General features: G+C 46.4%; 1 protein-coding gene across 1 annotated transcript in view; it reads right to left on the reverse strand.

The window, feature by feature from the left end:
* The window catches only part of ZFP64 (ZFP64 zinc finger protein), a 33,486-nt gene extending 19,712 nt beyond the window's left edge, over positions 1-13,774 (reverse strand). Inside the window, exon 1 of the mRNA XM_006881646.1 lies at positions 13,543-13,774. The gene's annotated coding sequence lies outside the window, so the exon portion shown is untranslated. The remainder of the gene's footprint in view (positions 1-13,542) is intronic.
* Positions 13,775-14,172: the final 398 nt, after the last annotated feature.

The following is a 14,172-nucleotide window of genomic DNA, read 5'->3' on the forward strand; positions in this document are numbered from 1 at the left end:
CCATCTCTTAACCCTTTCCTCCCCTTTGGGTCTCCAGACTTTAGTAAAACCATGTGTCCGTGTTAAGTTCCAGATCTGATGACTACATGATGGTTACAGGAAACTGACTTGTTTTTAAGAAATATATGCTGGTCGGAGGCCATCATCTTAGCTGCCACATCTCCTCTGAGTAGCGAGAATGGCCAAGAATATACGGTGAAATTATTTCCTTTGGGAATCTCTCTGAGGGTCATAAAAAAAAATTTTTGTACTATTTTTGCAACTTTTATGTAAGTCTGAAATGATTTCAAAATAAAAAATTTTCTTTAAAAAAAAATAAAAGGTAAAGAAAGAAAGATACCTTCCTGGGTGTCTTCCTAGGTTATACTCAAAGCTAGTGACTTAATCCCAGCTCAGGGGCAGGCGAGGACCCAGCAGAACGGCCCCAAAGGAGTTCTGAGCTTGTACAGCTTCACGGAAGCAGAACTGCCACGTCTTTCCCCTGAGAGTGGTTTGCAGGTTTGAACCACCGACCTTTTGGTTAGAAGCTAAGTATGTTTATCTACAGCACCACAAGGGCTCCTTCCTAAGCAGTAGCCCGGAAGACCCATGCCCTGCCCGCTCACGGCCTCACTGGTGCTCACAAGTCCGATGAGAAGGGACACTGAGGAAAGTGATGTCAATACAGGATTTTGAAGTGAGGGGTGGGAGCTTGGAGCTCACTGGGGAGCCGCTGTGGGAAGCCGAGAGGCAGAGCCTCAGCCTGGTTAGACGCCTGTCCTCTGCATCCGAAGTGCCCTGTGCTGCCCCTACCTGGATAGCAGCAGTTGAGCCTCTTCTGAGCCGGCGGGGCTGCGGGCTTTTTGGTGCGCGACTTGGCAGGGAGGGAGATGACAGTGGCAGGCTGGTTTTCACTGCTTTCCGTGGGCAGATACGTTTGATACCCATGTTCAAACACAAATTCTGGAGCTGAAACTAAAAAAAAAAAGAGATGAATATTACTGCAATTCCAAGAATGGAATATTGAAGGAATCTGCCTGCCTCGTTTCTCCTTCAAGATGTTGATCCAAAATCATGAATCCACCCAAAGTCGATGCAAACTTTCTGCTAAACAAACAAGGCCCTTGTACTTTACTCCAGGTAGATTTTTTTAATTAACTGAAGTAAAATACATTTTTAAGATTTTCTTTTTTCTCAAATGTGACTCCAGACAGGATCCAAAGAGAAGTCTTTCCATGTCCTGTCTGGGTTTTATGGAGACTGACTTTACCCTTCTGTGTTAGCCTCTTAAAGTACTGTAGCGACCTTAAAAGGGCACAAGAAGGGGTGAAAAATGTTCTAAATGATGCCAATATATCCATGAGCAGAATCTCTACATCCTAATAAAGTACCCAAAAAGAAACACAGAGGAGATTCTGGGCAAAGCTAGTCTTCCAAAATCAAAACAATACTATCTTGAGCATGAATTACTTGATTAAAAAAAAAATTCCTTTCATTCACACTGACATTTGTTTTAAAAAATTTATTACAGTAAAATCAATAGTGGCTATTTTAAGTGTGCGTTTAAAAGAAATATACAATTAAATAGTCACATAATTATATTCATCATGTTGTACAATCAGCATCACCATGAGGTATCTGTTTCACGGGGGTTTTCCATCACTCTAAACACAAGCAGAGTCCAGAGGCTTGTGAGAAGCAAAGATGGGAAGGCCTCTTCATCTCATTTGTTTCTGAGGAGAGGCAAGTGACCAGGAGGGACCAGCGCCTGTAGAAGCGAGGACGGTGGTGCAGGACCAGGCGGCGCTGTGTTCGACTGTACTGCAGCAAACACCGTGGCCCCTAACAACAGACGGACGCTAAGGATCCCTTAAGCAGGAACCACTAACCCACATGTCTCTCTGCATTTGCCAACCCTGCACATTTCATAGACGTAGACCTGCACAGTGTTTTTCCTCTTGCATCTTTTTTTAAGTTGCATAATAATTTCAAGATCCATGTATCTGAATTTCAGTACTCTTCATGACTGAGTAGCATTCCACTGCATGGCTCCAAACCCGCCCATCTGTTGCTGGCCACTTGGGTCGCTGAGACACTCTTCGGCTGCTGTGAATTGTGCTGAAGGGCACAGGGGTTTACAAGTCTCTGTAGGAATCCTTGTTCTCAAGTCTCTTGTGCATTTACACATGGGAAAAACAGCTCCAAATATGAAACAGAAAGGAGGCAGTCTCAAATTATTGCCACTTTATTTACTGAATACACCTTCAAGGAGTCTTCAGTTTACAACGGGCCTCCATGGCAATGACACCATCATAAGTCAGTTCAAAGTCGAATGGACAGCACTGTCTTTGTAAGTCTGATCTTTAGTTGTCTTTGAGAGCTTTGGTGGCACCTCCCATAGGTAGCTGTGCTGCTATACTAAAGGTGGTGACTCTGGTGGTTCAAATCCACTAGGGGCACCTCAGGAGAAAGATGGGCAATTTCCTGCTGTGCCAATTTATAGCCTCTGCAAATCCACCAGAGAGTCAGCTCTGAGTCAACCCCAACATGACAGCAATGAGGCTGAGCTCTTTTCAGTGTCTCTGGGGATGGAAGTACTGTATATAAATTGTTGTTACGAGCTGTTGACTGAGATACGACCCTATGAACAACAGACCCGAGCCCTGTCCTCTCCCGTGCCATCTTCATCATCGCTGACACACCTGAGCCCACTGCTGCTGTTACGGGGTCAATCTATCTTGCTAAGGGCCTTCTTCTCTCTTGCTGACCTTTCTAAACATGACGTTCCTTCCAAGGAATAGACTCTCCAAGCATCATGCTCAAAGTATGTGAGACAAAGCTTCACCATCTTTGCCTCCAAGGAGCACTCTGCTTGCACCTTCTCCAAGAAATACGTTTGTGCTTTTGGCAGTTCATGGGATATTTAGGGCTCTTCTCCAACACCACAGCTCAAAGGCATCAATTCTTCTGCCAACATGAGATACATTTTAATGCATATTATAAAAATACATAAATAATAAAAATTTATTCGGCCAGTGGAGGACTGCTTGACCAAGTGGGCATTCTGTCACTGCTCGACAAAGTGGGCATTCTGTCGTTTGGTGTAATGACTCCATCATAAAAGGTTCTCGATCATCTAGATTGCCCTCAGGAATTAGAATGACGTTTCTGATCAGAAAATGAGCCAGAGTTGTCTATATGCCCCTTTTCTTTTTATGATCATGTACTTCACAGTGACCTCTCACTGTTCCGCACATCTGCCTACAAACTTGAGAAAAATAATCAGTATTTTTAAGTAACTAAAGCCCCATAAATTTGGAGGATGGCTCTCTGGCTAACAAGTTGGAAAAGGTCCATATTTGTTCCCATTCCCAAGAAAGGTGATCCAAATGAAAGTGGAAATTATTGAACAATATCATTGATATCACATGCAAGCAGGATACTGCTGAAGATCATTCAAAAACAGCTAGAACAGTGCATAAAGAACTGCCAGAAGTTCAAGCAGGATTTAGAAGAGACTGTAGCACCAGGGATATCACTGTCGATCTCAGATGGATCCTGGCTGAAAGTAAGGAACACCAGAAGAATGTCTATCTGTGCTTTTTTGACTATGCAAAGGCGTTTGACTGTGTGGATCATGACAAGCTGTGGCTGACACTGAGAAGCATGGGAATTCTGGAGCACTTGATTGTGCTCATGCAAAACCTATACCTGAATCAGGAGGCCGCTGTGTGAATGGAGCAGGGGAGCACTGCATGGCTTGGAACTGAGAAGGGAGTACGTCAGGGTTGTATTCTCTCTCCATACCTGTTCAATCTATATGATGAGCAAATTATCCGAGAAGCTGGACTCTATGAAGAGGAGTGTGACATCAGGATTGGAGGGAGACTCAACAATAACTTGTGTTATGCAGATAACACCATCTTACTTGCTGAAAGTGAGGAGGATTTGAAGTACTTGTTGAAGAATATCAAGGAATGCACCCTTCAGTGTGGACTGCATCTCAATATCAAGAAAACAGATTCTTACCACTGGACCAATAGGCAGTGTCATGATGGATGAAGAGGAAATTGAAACTACCAATAGCTTCATCTTGCTCAGATCCACAATTAACACTCTTGGTATGAGCAGACAGAAAATAAGGAAACCAACTGCAATGGGAAAATTTGCAGTTAGGGACCTTTCCAAATTATGAGAAGTAGTGATGTCAATTTGAGAATGATGGTGTGTCTGATTCAGGCCATAGTCTTCCTCATTACTAGCTAATGCGTCCAAGACCTGGACAATGATTAAGGATGACAGAAGAATTGATGCCTTTGAGTTGAGGTGCTGGAGAAGAGCACCGAACATCCCATGGACGGCCAAGAGAAGGAACAGATTTATCTTCAAGATGGTGCAGCCGGAGTGCTCTTTGGAGGCAAGAATGATGAAGCTTTGCCTCACACACTTTGGACATGTTGCTAGGAGGTGCTATTCCTTGGGTAAGGACATAGTGTGGGGAAGGGTGAAGGGTGGGCAATGGAGAGCAAGACCCTCAACCAGGTGGATTGACACGGTGACTGTGGCAATGGGCTGTTGTGTGGCAGGAATGTGAGGGTGGCGCAGGATAGAACAGAGTTCAGATATTTGGTTCACAGGGACGCTATGAAGTCGTGCTCGACTCAACGGCACCTAACAACAACAATAACAACAAAGCCCTGCAGGGGAGCACTGGTGGCTTAGCGGTAAGGAGTCGTACTGCCAACTTGAAGGCAGGCAGTTCAAATGTCCAGCTGCCCTGAAGGAGGAAGAGGGGCAATCTCCTCTTGTGTGATTTAAAAATCTCTGAAAATTTGCGGGAGGGTCAGCTATGAGCCGGTTCTCACTCAATGCCACAAAACCACCACGGAGAAGTCCTGTAAGACAAAAAAACTGGGCATCTGAGAACGGTATCAGCAGATTATACAACACTGCATGTAGGACTAATTACAAATGATAAGAGGTGCCCGCACGATGGTTTTGAGTTTCGATGAAAGCTGAATACAGTGTAAATCGGAGATTACGTGGATATACATGATTGCATGCCCAACACTGCCACGTATTTGGGCTTTGGCTCAACGAATACCATCCATGCCACAGATCTGAAGGGCAGTTAGGCCACATTCCTTTGGCTCTAAGATGTTACAGATTGATTACACAGATGTGCTGCGAATTTATGAGCCATGAACAGAAGCATGTGGTCAAGTAAATAAATCACCACACAATGCTTTCATATTTTTAGCAATTCCACTTGATCTAAGAAGACAGCTCTGAATAGTTCACCTGAAGCTCAGGTCTCCATCTCTTCAGCACCTTTGCTGTTAAGAGGATAATTCCCCTCTAACACATGGATTTTGTTGGCACCTGGCATTTGAATCTTGGCAGGGCAGTGGTCACAGGCTTGGGCATTAACTCAAAGGTCAGCAGCTTGACCCACCAGGTTCTCTGAGAGAGAAAACAGTGGCAGGTCACTTCCATAGAGATTCTCCCCCTCCCCACTGCTGCTGAACTTCTGACTCATCGCAGAGGTACAGGGCCCGGGAGAACTGCCCCGCACGGATTCCAAGGCTGTAAATCGTTGAAGTCAGCGAGCCAGCAGACTTTACTGGTCTGTCATGTGACCCTCGGATGATCTGGGAGTGGACTGCCTGCCTACACCACTGTGTGAGTCATCCCTTGAAACGAATCTCTATTTATACACATTTCACTGGTCTTGCTCCTTTCTAGAGGACCTGACTTCGGCAATAACAGTGTTCTTAGAGCACCGTTCTTGGACTACAGCGGAGACTGTGAGGACGGCACAGGACTGGGGAAGGATTAGCTCTGTTGTACATAGTTGTGTATCATTGAGTCAGGACTGACCCTCCTGTGAGTTTTCAGAGGCTGTAAATCGCGTGACAGTAGATTTCCCATCCTTCTCTTGTGGAGCAGCTGGTGGATTCGAACTGCCTGCCCTTGTGCTGATGGCACAGTTTCTTACTACTAGGCCGCCAGAGCTCCCTGTTGTATGCAGGGATGCTATGAATCAGTAGTGACTTTTTGGCACCTTACAACAAGAGAGCTCTGCTGGCCTAGTGGCAAGAGGCTACACTGCAATCCTAAAGGCACACAGTTCGAATCCCACCAGCGTCTATGTGGGACAAGGATGGGTAATCTCCTCCCGTGCAATTAACTGCCTCTGAAAACCCACGGGAATGTCAGCAACGGGTCGGTTCCGACTCTACGGTACACAACAAGAGAACCTGGAGGACTAGGACGGCCACTGATTCAGCATCTCTGGCGGTGGAGCCCAGCAGTCTGTGGCCGTTTCTAGGCATCGTGGTGCCACCTCCGGCAGCTCCCAGTCTCTGCATCTGCAGTGGCTGGAGGCTTGGTACTGGCCCCTGGCACTGCCTCCACTTTCTAGAGTCTCAAGGGCACCAGAGAGGTCATTTGCTTGATGAAATCCTGATTCGTAGCACAAGAGGCTTCGGTCTTCAGGATACTCCTGATGCTGCTTAAATTGTGCAGTTGCTGCCTGAAGTTCACCGAGAGGCAATCTCCTCGGAAGCCTCTGCTCATGAGTCTGGAGACCTCTGGTCAAGCGGACAAGTGTAGCTTCTTTCCTTCCACTCTGCTGTCCTTCCAGCCTCTGCAGGTGGCTTTCACATCCTCACCTACCGTGCTGCCCCTTCAACTCTCCATTTCAAAAAGCTTTCTTTTTTAAGCCTTTCCTTTTTAAATGCAACAGCACCTGCGTTTTAAACAGTGGCTTCAGATGGTTGTCATGCACACAGCAGGCCTGAGGAAGCGTCACTGAGGGTCTGAGAGGCTGCTTGTGTGGAATCAAGATCATCGGCCCTGGGGCTGCAGACCCAGGTTTCCAGCCCAGCTCTGCCATCTTCTGGCTCCAAGAAAAGCCTTTTTTCCTCTGGGCTTTCTGGATTAGGACGTTTCCAGCGTGGGAACCTTGGGCCCAAAGGAAACATTCTAACACCAACTCTTCTTGGGTGTAAGGTGCCATCGAGTCAACTGTTACCCCATGAAAATGGCCCTATTTTGTGCCACCATTGCTATCTCTGCCATGCTCAAGGCCACTCTTAGAGTGACTGTGTCAATCCATCTCATTGAGGGTCTTTCTCTCTATCCGTGATGCTCTACTGTTCCAACCATGATGTCTTTTTCCAAGGACCGGCACCTCCTGACTTCAGGCTCTAGGTGAGTGAGACAAGGTTCCCCGCCCCTGCCTCTGAGAAGCACCTCTCTTGTGCTCCCACAAAGACAGATTTTTTTAATTCTTTGGCAATCCATGGGACAGTCAGTGTTCTTTGCCAAATTCAAAGGTTTAATTTTTCTTCTTTCATCCTTATTCACTGTCCAACTTTCAGATGCGAAGAAAGGAACTGAAAATACCATGGCTGGGATCAGGTGCACCTTAGTCTTTAACCTGTCATCCTTGCTTTGTAGCACTTTAAAGAAGTCCTTGATAACAGATTTGCCCAATTCAACACACCCTTTGATGATGATGATGATGATGATGATTATTTTTGCTGGCCATTCTAATTTTCTTTTTTCCCCCTACTAGTTTATTTACAAAATTCCAATACAAATTCAAACAAATTCTTTCAATTTCCCTCATCCCTCTTTGATTTTTTGACTGCTGCTACAACGGGTGCCACTTTTAGATCCAAGTAAAATGAAACACTAGCTGCTTCAATCTTTCCTCGGTCACTTGCCTATTGATTGGTGGTAGCAGGATCCTCGAATGCTTGCTTCTCTTGTCTCTCTTGTAAGAGAAAGGTGATGCAGTCCCATTCGGGTTCCACCTCACCCTAATCCCCTTTTATCAGCTCACTGATGAGACGTCACAGGGATAAGGACATCGTTTCAGAGCTGCCACAGGAAAGCCATGCGTTGGTCTGATGTTAAACAGGCTTCAACAGAGCTTCTACGCAGACTAGAAAGATCTAATAATCTAGTTCTGAAAACAAGGGCCACTTCTGAGGGGCATCCCAGATGTACATTTTCCAAGATGGATTTCTTTTCCTTTTGGCAGTCCATATTTCAAACACTCTTTGCCAACACCAAAATGGAAAGGAATCAGTTTTTCAACAGTCTATCTTACTTACTGTCTAACTTTCACATGCATATGAAGTGAATGAAATGCCACAGCTTATAGACAGGCACACCATAGCCCTCAATGTGATATCCTTGCTCTTTGGCACTTTAATGAGGTCTCCGGCAGCAGATCTATCCAGGGCAATGTGGGTATTGTTTGTTTTTGCTGCTAGGTGCCATTAAGTTGAGTATCACTCCTCGCAGTCCTATGAAAAACAGACTTGATCCGTGTCCTATTCTGTGCCGTCCTCAACAACTCTGACACCCCTGAACTCAATGGTGCAGCCACGGTGTCAATCCACCTCTGTGTGTGTGCGCGTGCATCTTCCTCTCTTTTGCTGACTCTCCACTTTTCCAAACATGATGTCCGTTTCCAAGGAACAGTCTCTCCTAGATTGACAACACATATTTAGGGGGTTATAACAATTTTTTTATTTTAGATTTTAAGGAAAGTTTATAAAGAACTTGGATTTCCATTCATTCATTGTTGCACATTTTCCTCCCTGTCTCCTCTCCCCACCAGTTCACTTTCACTTTTTTCTTTGGAAAAAAGTTCTTTCACTGTTATATAGTTCCACCCCCTCCCCCCATCCCCCAACCACTTTACTATGTAACTCTTATTCTGGACTCTTGTCATGCTAATAATACCTAATCATTTATTGCTTTAATAGAGTTCTTTCCTGGATGTAACAATCTTTAACAGGCACAAAGATCTCAAAGCCAGCCCTCCCCCTGCACTGACGATGCCGTGGACACCCATGCCTCATACCCCCAGCTGTCCTTTCCTGCTTTCACCCGATAACTCACACTTGGGACCTGGGTGGCAGGCGAACAAGCCTGGCTTGGCCCCTCCTCTCAGGGAGATGGTAGCAGCAACCATGGGCTCAAACACATCAAAGATCACAGAGCTGCGGCAGTCCCATCATCTGGGGCTGCCTCATCATCTCCTTCAGAGGAGCTGGTGGTTTCAAACAACCAACCTTCAGTTAGCAGTCAAACTCTTTATTCCCTTTTTTAATTTTGTGTGTGTGTGTGTACACCGTCGAATTGGATCCAACTGGTGCAGAAGGCGATTGCCCCTCCTTCTCCAGTGGAGCATCTAGTGGATTCGAACCACATGCCTTCGGGACTGCAGCCCAGCTTCTTGCCACTAGGCCACCAGAGCTCCCTCTTTTTTTCCTTTTCTTGTTGTGTACTGTCAAACTGGATCTGACTGGCATAAGAGGAGACAGCCCCTCCTTATCCAGCGGAGCATGTGCTGGATTCAAACTGCGCTCTTGCAGGACTGCAGCACAACTTCTTGCCACCAGGGCTCCCTAGCCAAGCTCTTTAATCACCATACTCCGAGGGCTCCAGATGCGCCTTTAAGGCAGTACTTCAATCAGCTACCTCTTATGAGTTAACTTTCAGTTATTAAGCAGAGAGAGTTCACCTGTATTTCCCTGAGTCCAACGAGGTGTTTAAACTGCTGTAGAAATAATAACTTGCCAGATTCATGTGAGTTCACGCGTCCACCACTGACCATGGGACTACAGCTCTGTTTCAGAGAACCAGAGACACATCTGAAGCAGAATGAGCTGATGTATCGAGCACACAGACCTGGGATCCTAGACAGACCCACAGGGACCTAAAGGTGAGACGCGTAGGTCATTTGGTCCCAGACCATCTCTGGACACAGCACTTAAGGGGCTTCCACAGGGTGCTGCTGTCCCCGCCCCCCACATCTCCAGAACTCCAGCTCAAGACTCCTGGGGTTTCCCATGAAGTTCCCTCTCTTCGCTGGGGTTTCTCCAAGGGCTAATGTACTCTTTTACACCGCTGCTCTGAAGAAATGATCTTACTATCCCGTGTGTGTGTGTGCACGCGCATTATCTGAGCCTGCTACATTAAGAAGCCCCCTAAATCAGCAGCTCCTTTACACCCCAGCTGTGTTCATCATGAGAAAGTACGGATAACCCGGAATAACAGGAACTCCACACACTTCATTATATTCACGCAGAACTTGTACAAGAAGCAGTTGTTGGGGAATCCGGAATGGTATAACATCAGTAAAGTGTGCGTCACGATTCTATCTTTTCACTACATTTATACATTCTGTTTGAGTCTTCTGAATTAATATTCAATTTTGAATGAAGGTGCTCATGAAAAACACTGAACTAACAGTGGACTACCGGAAGTGCGAACAAATCTGTCTTGGAAGCACAGCTGGAATGCTCCTTAGATGATAGGATGCAAGACTTCATTCTCACGTACTTTGGACATGACATCAGGAAGGATCGATCCCTGGAGAAAGACATCAAGCTCGGTAAAGCAGAGGCTCAGGGAAAAAGAGGAAGGCCCTCAATGAGACGGACTGCCACAGAGCCTGCCACGTTCAATGCTGTGGCTGGGCTCGGTGTGACATGCCTTCAGGTCTTCAGCAAGCTTCTTGCCTCTAGGCCACCAGAGCTCCCTCACTTGGTAGATGCCATGAAGTTGACTGTAAGTCATGCAGGCTCATGTGGGGAAGAAAGAACTGTCTGGTCCTGCTGGTACCAAGAGTGTTGACTGCGGATCTAAGTAAGATGACATCATTGACATCTTCAATCTCTTCTCCGTCTATCATGATATTGTCTACTGGCCCGGTAGTAAGGACTTTTGTTTTCCTGATGTTGAGATGCATGTATGTTGAAGGCTGAAATCTATGATCTTCTGCAGCAAGGGCTTCAAGCCCTCTTCACTTTCAGCGAGCGAGGTGGTATCATTTGCTTAATGCTGGCTGTTGATGTGTCTTCCTCTGATCCTGATGCCACATTCTTCATAAAGTCCACCTTCACGAAACCGCCCAGCAAATCATTTGCTGCTTTCGGCAAACTTTTCCACTCTTTCTTTCGCTCTCTTTTCATTGACTTTACAATCTGGTGCATTTATGCAGGACATCAACCCTTAGTCACGTGTTTTTTCCAAGTTGTTGCTTTACTTTTTCACTTTGCTTGTATTTCTTTTTAAAACTTTATTTGTAACCATATTCACGATGCCCTTTCTGATGGAAGTCGGCTCACAAACTTGCCTTCTTTGACTGGCACAGTAACAAGACACAGTTAGGTGCCATAAATGATACTGTATCACTGCCAGGGAGTTGCAACCAACTGATAGCTGATTCTCCAGCAGATTTTCAGAGGCTGTAAATCCCATAGGAGGACACAGCCCGTCTTTCTTCTCTGGAGCAGCTGCTGAATTCAAACCATGTGCCTTTGGGGGAGCAGTGTAACTCCCTACCCCCTAGGCCACTAGAACTTCCCATTAATATCATCTAGAGTATATGAAATAGTTGTTATGTGCAGTCAAGTGAGAGTAAGAACTGACTCACAGCTGACCCTCCAGTGAGGATTTTAGAGGCTGTAAATCGTATGTGAGGAGGCCATAAGAGCTCCCGACATTATATATATATTACACACATATATATGTTACCAGATAAATACATATATTACTATGTATTACATGTCTGTTCTATGTAATACTAACAGTGGAACTCTGGTGGCCCAGTGGGTAGGGAGTTGTGCTGACCACGTAAAGGAAACCCACCAGCTGCTCCGGGGGAGAAAGATTAGCAATCTTCTCCCAAGTGATTTACAGCCTCTGACAACCCGCTGGAGGGTGAGCTGTGAGTCAGTTCCAACTCAACAGCACACGCGCGCGCACACACACACAACTGTTGTATGCTGTCGAGCTAGAATTAATTCAGAGAGAACCCTCCAGTGGGTTTTCAGAGGTAATAAAATGCACAGGAGGAGATCGCCCATACCCGTGTGGAGCAGCTGGTGTATCATGTGAATCACGTGCCTCGCACCAGGCCACCACAGCTCCCTTCGATTTTATACATACATACAGCCAGGATATTAAAAGACAAATTGCATTGGGAAAGTCTGCTGTCAGAGACCTCTCCAAAGTATTGAAGAGCAAAAATATCAGTCTGGAGCCCAAGGTGCGCTTGATACAGGCCATGGTCTTTGCAATCACTTGCTTGGCATCAGAGAGCTGGGCAATAACTAGGAATGATAGGAGGAAAGTTGATGCCTTTGAGCTGTGGTGCTGGAGAAGAGTTCTGAATATACCATGGACTGTTAGAACAAACAGGTTTGTCCTAGAGAGGGTGAAGCCAGGCTGCTCCTTGGAGGCAAGGATTCTGAAGCTCTGTCTGACATACTTTGGACATGTTGCAAGGCAGGATCAGTCTTTAGAGGGACATCATGCTTGGGAGGGTGGAGGGACAGCACAGGAGAGGAAGACCCTCTATGAGAGATGAATTGATTCTGTCACTGGGGTAATGAGGATAGGCGTGTCAAAGACATTAAGATTGGCAAAGGATAGAGCAGGGTTTAGGGCTGTTGTACATAGGGTCGCTATGAGTTGCAGGTGACTCAACGGCACATAACAACAACAACAACGTGTGTGTGTGTGTGTGTGTTTTGTTGTTGTTGTAATCCACCAGTTGCTCTGCAAGAGAAAGATAGGCATTCTCCTCCTATATCATTTTGTTGTTGTATACCACTGAGTTGGAACTGACCCATAGCTGACCCTCCAGTGGGTTTTCAGGGGCAGTAAATCATACAGGAGGAGACTGCCCACCCTTCTCCCACAGAGCAGCTGGAGGAGTCAAACCGTGTACCTTGGTGTTGGCAGCACAATTCCTCACCACTGAGCCACCAGCGCTCCTGCTTCTGGGAACTTGCTGGAGGTTCAGCTAAGAATTGGTTCTGACTCAATGGTACGTAACAAAAGCAACATATCTGTATCATTTATATACTTTAAATGTTATCAGATTGTCCCCTTAGGATAAATCATAAACAGGTTTGCCAACAACAGATACCCTGGGTTTGTGTGTGAACAGTTAATTCTAATAATGGCCTCATTGTACCTATTTAAATGTAGGCTCAATTGTGATTTATTTTGGTGGAACCAGGCAGCTTGGTCAAGAGAAGGCACAGATCTTTCTGCGTTCCTGTCAGCAGCAGAGAGGAGAGAAGGCATGCACCTTTCTTTCTTTCTTTTTACAAAAAAACCCCTTCAAACAAAACCCTCCCATTTTGTTCCTTTACAGAAGCAATGCAAACACAGAAATCAACTACAATATCCCCACCACTCCAATTACCTTTCTCATTGTGAAGTATTTCTTCCAAGAATGTTCCTCTGAATATATGGGATTTTGTTTCAGAAAGCTGCTTTGTGTCAAGGTGTTTTTTTCTCACATGTGACAGCATTTTGCAAGCACTAACACTTAATGCTTTAGCCGAGCCGTTCCTCAACCTGGCTGGGCAGCTGGCTTCCCCGTGGACCTTGTTAAAAATAATGAAGCAGCAAGCCTCGGGGGGGCGGGCTCTGGCAGCCTGTATTTTTAACAAGTTCCACAGAGGCGTCTGGCGCACACAGGTAGGTCCCGTCGCAGCCCCTCCGGCCCCCCGGATGTACCTGTGATGGTCTGGGACTCCGAGGTGATGGTCCTGGTGGTCGTCTGAGTCTGGGTGGCTGGCACCGTTTCCTCCGACACAAACTGGACCGTGCTGGGGGCCGCCCCCGGCGCGCTGGTCAGCTGGCAGCCACTTTGCTTGTGAGCTACGAAGGCGTCCAAGTTGTTGAACTGCTGCTTGCAGATGCCACAGATGTGGATGTCAGGAGTCAGCTCCACCAGCACGGTGGTGCCACCTGGAACTCCACAGGACAAAGGGAAAATGACACATCAACTCCCAGTACTCTCACGTGCCAGTGCAAGCCACACCCCGCGGGAGGACAAGACAGCACAGCGGGAGAGTCCCTGGACGGCACCGTTAAGGGTGTGGCTGCTCACGGAAAGGCTGGCAGTTCGAACCCACCCAGAGGTGCCTCGAAAGAAAGGGCTGGTGATCTCCAGTCTCACAAACTTCATGGACTGCAACTCTACCGGGCTGCCATACGTCAGAACTGACGTGACAGGGTTCCGGCCCCAAGCCCATTCTATCCCTCTTGTCTTCCTTTAAAACCCCAACAAACTCACTGCCATGAAATCGATGCCCACTTGCAGCACTCCCAGAGGACGGAAGAGAACTGCCCTGAGGGTTTGGC

This window comes from Elephantulus edwardii, unplaced genomic scaffold (genome assembly GCF_000299155.1).
Source record: "Elephantulus edwardii isolate Elephantulus edwardi_28Jun2011 unplaced genomic scaffold, EleEdw1.0 scaffold00015, whole genome shotgun sequence".
In the NCBI taxonomy this organism is placed as follows: Eukaryota; Metazoa; Chordata; class Mammalia; order Macroscelidea; family Macroscelididae; genus Elephantulus; species Elephantulus edwardii.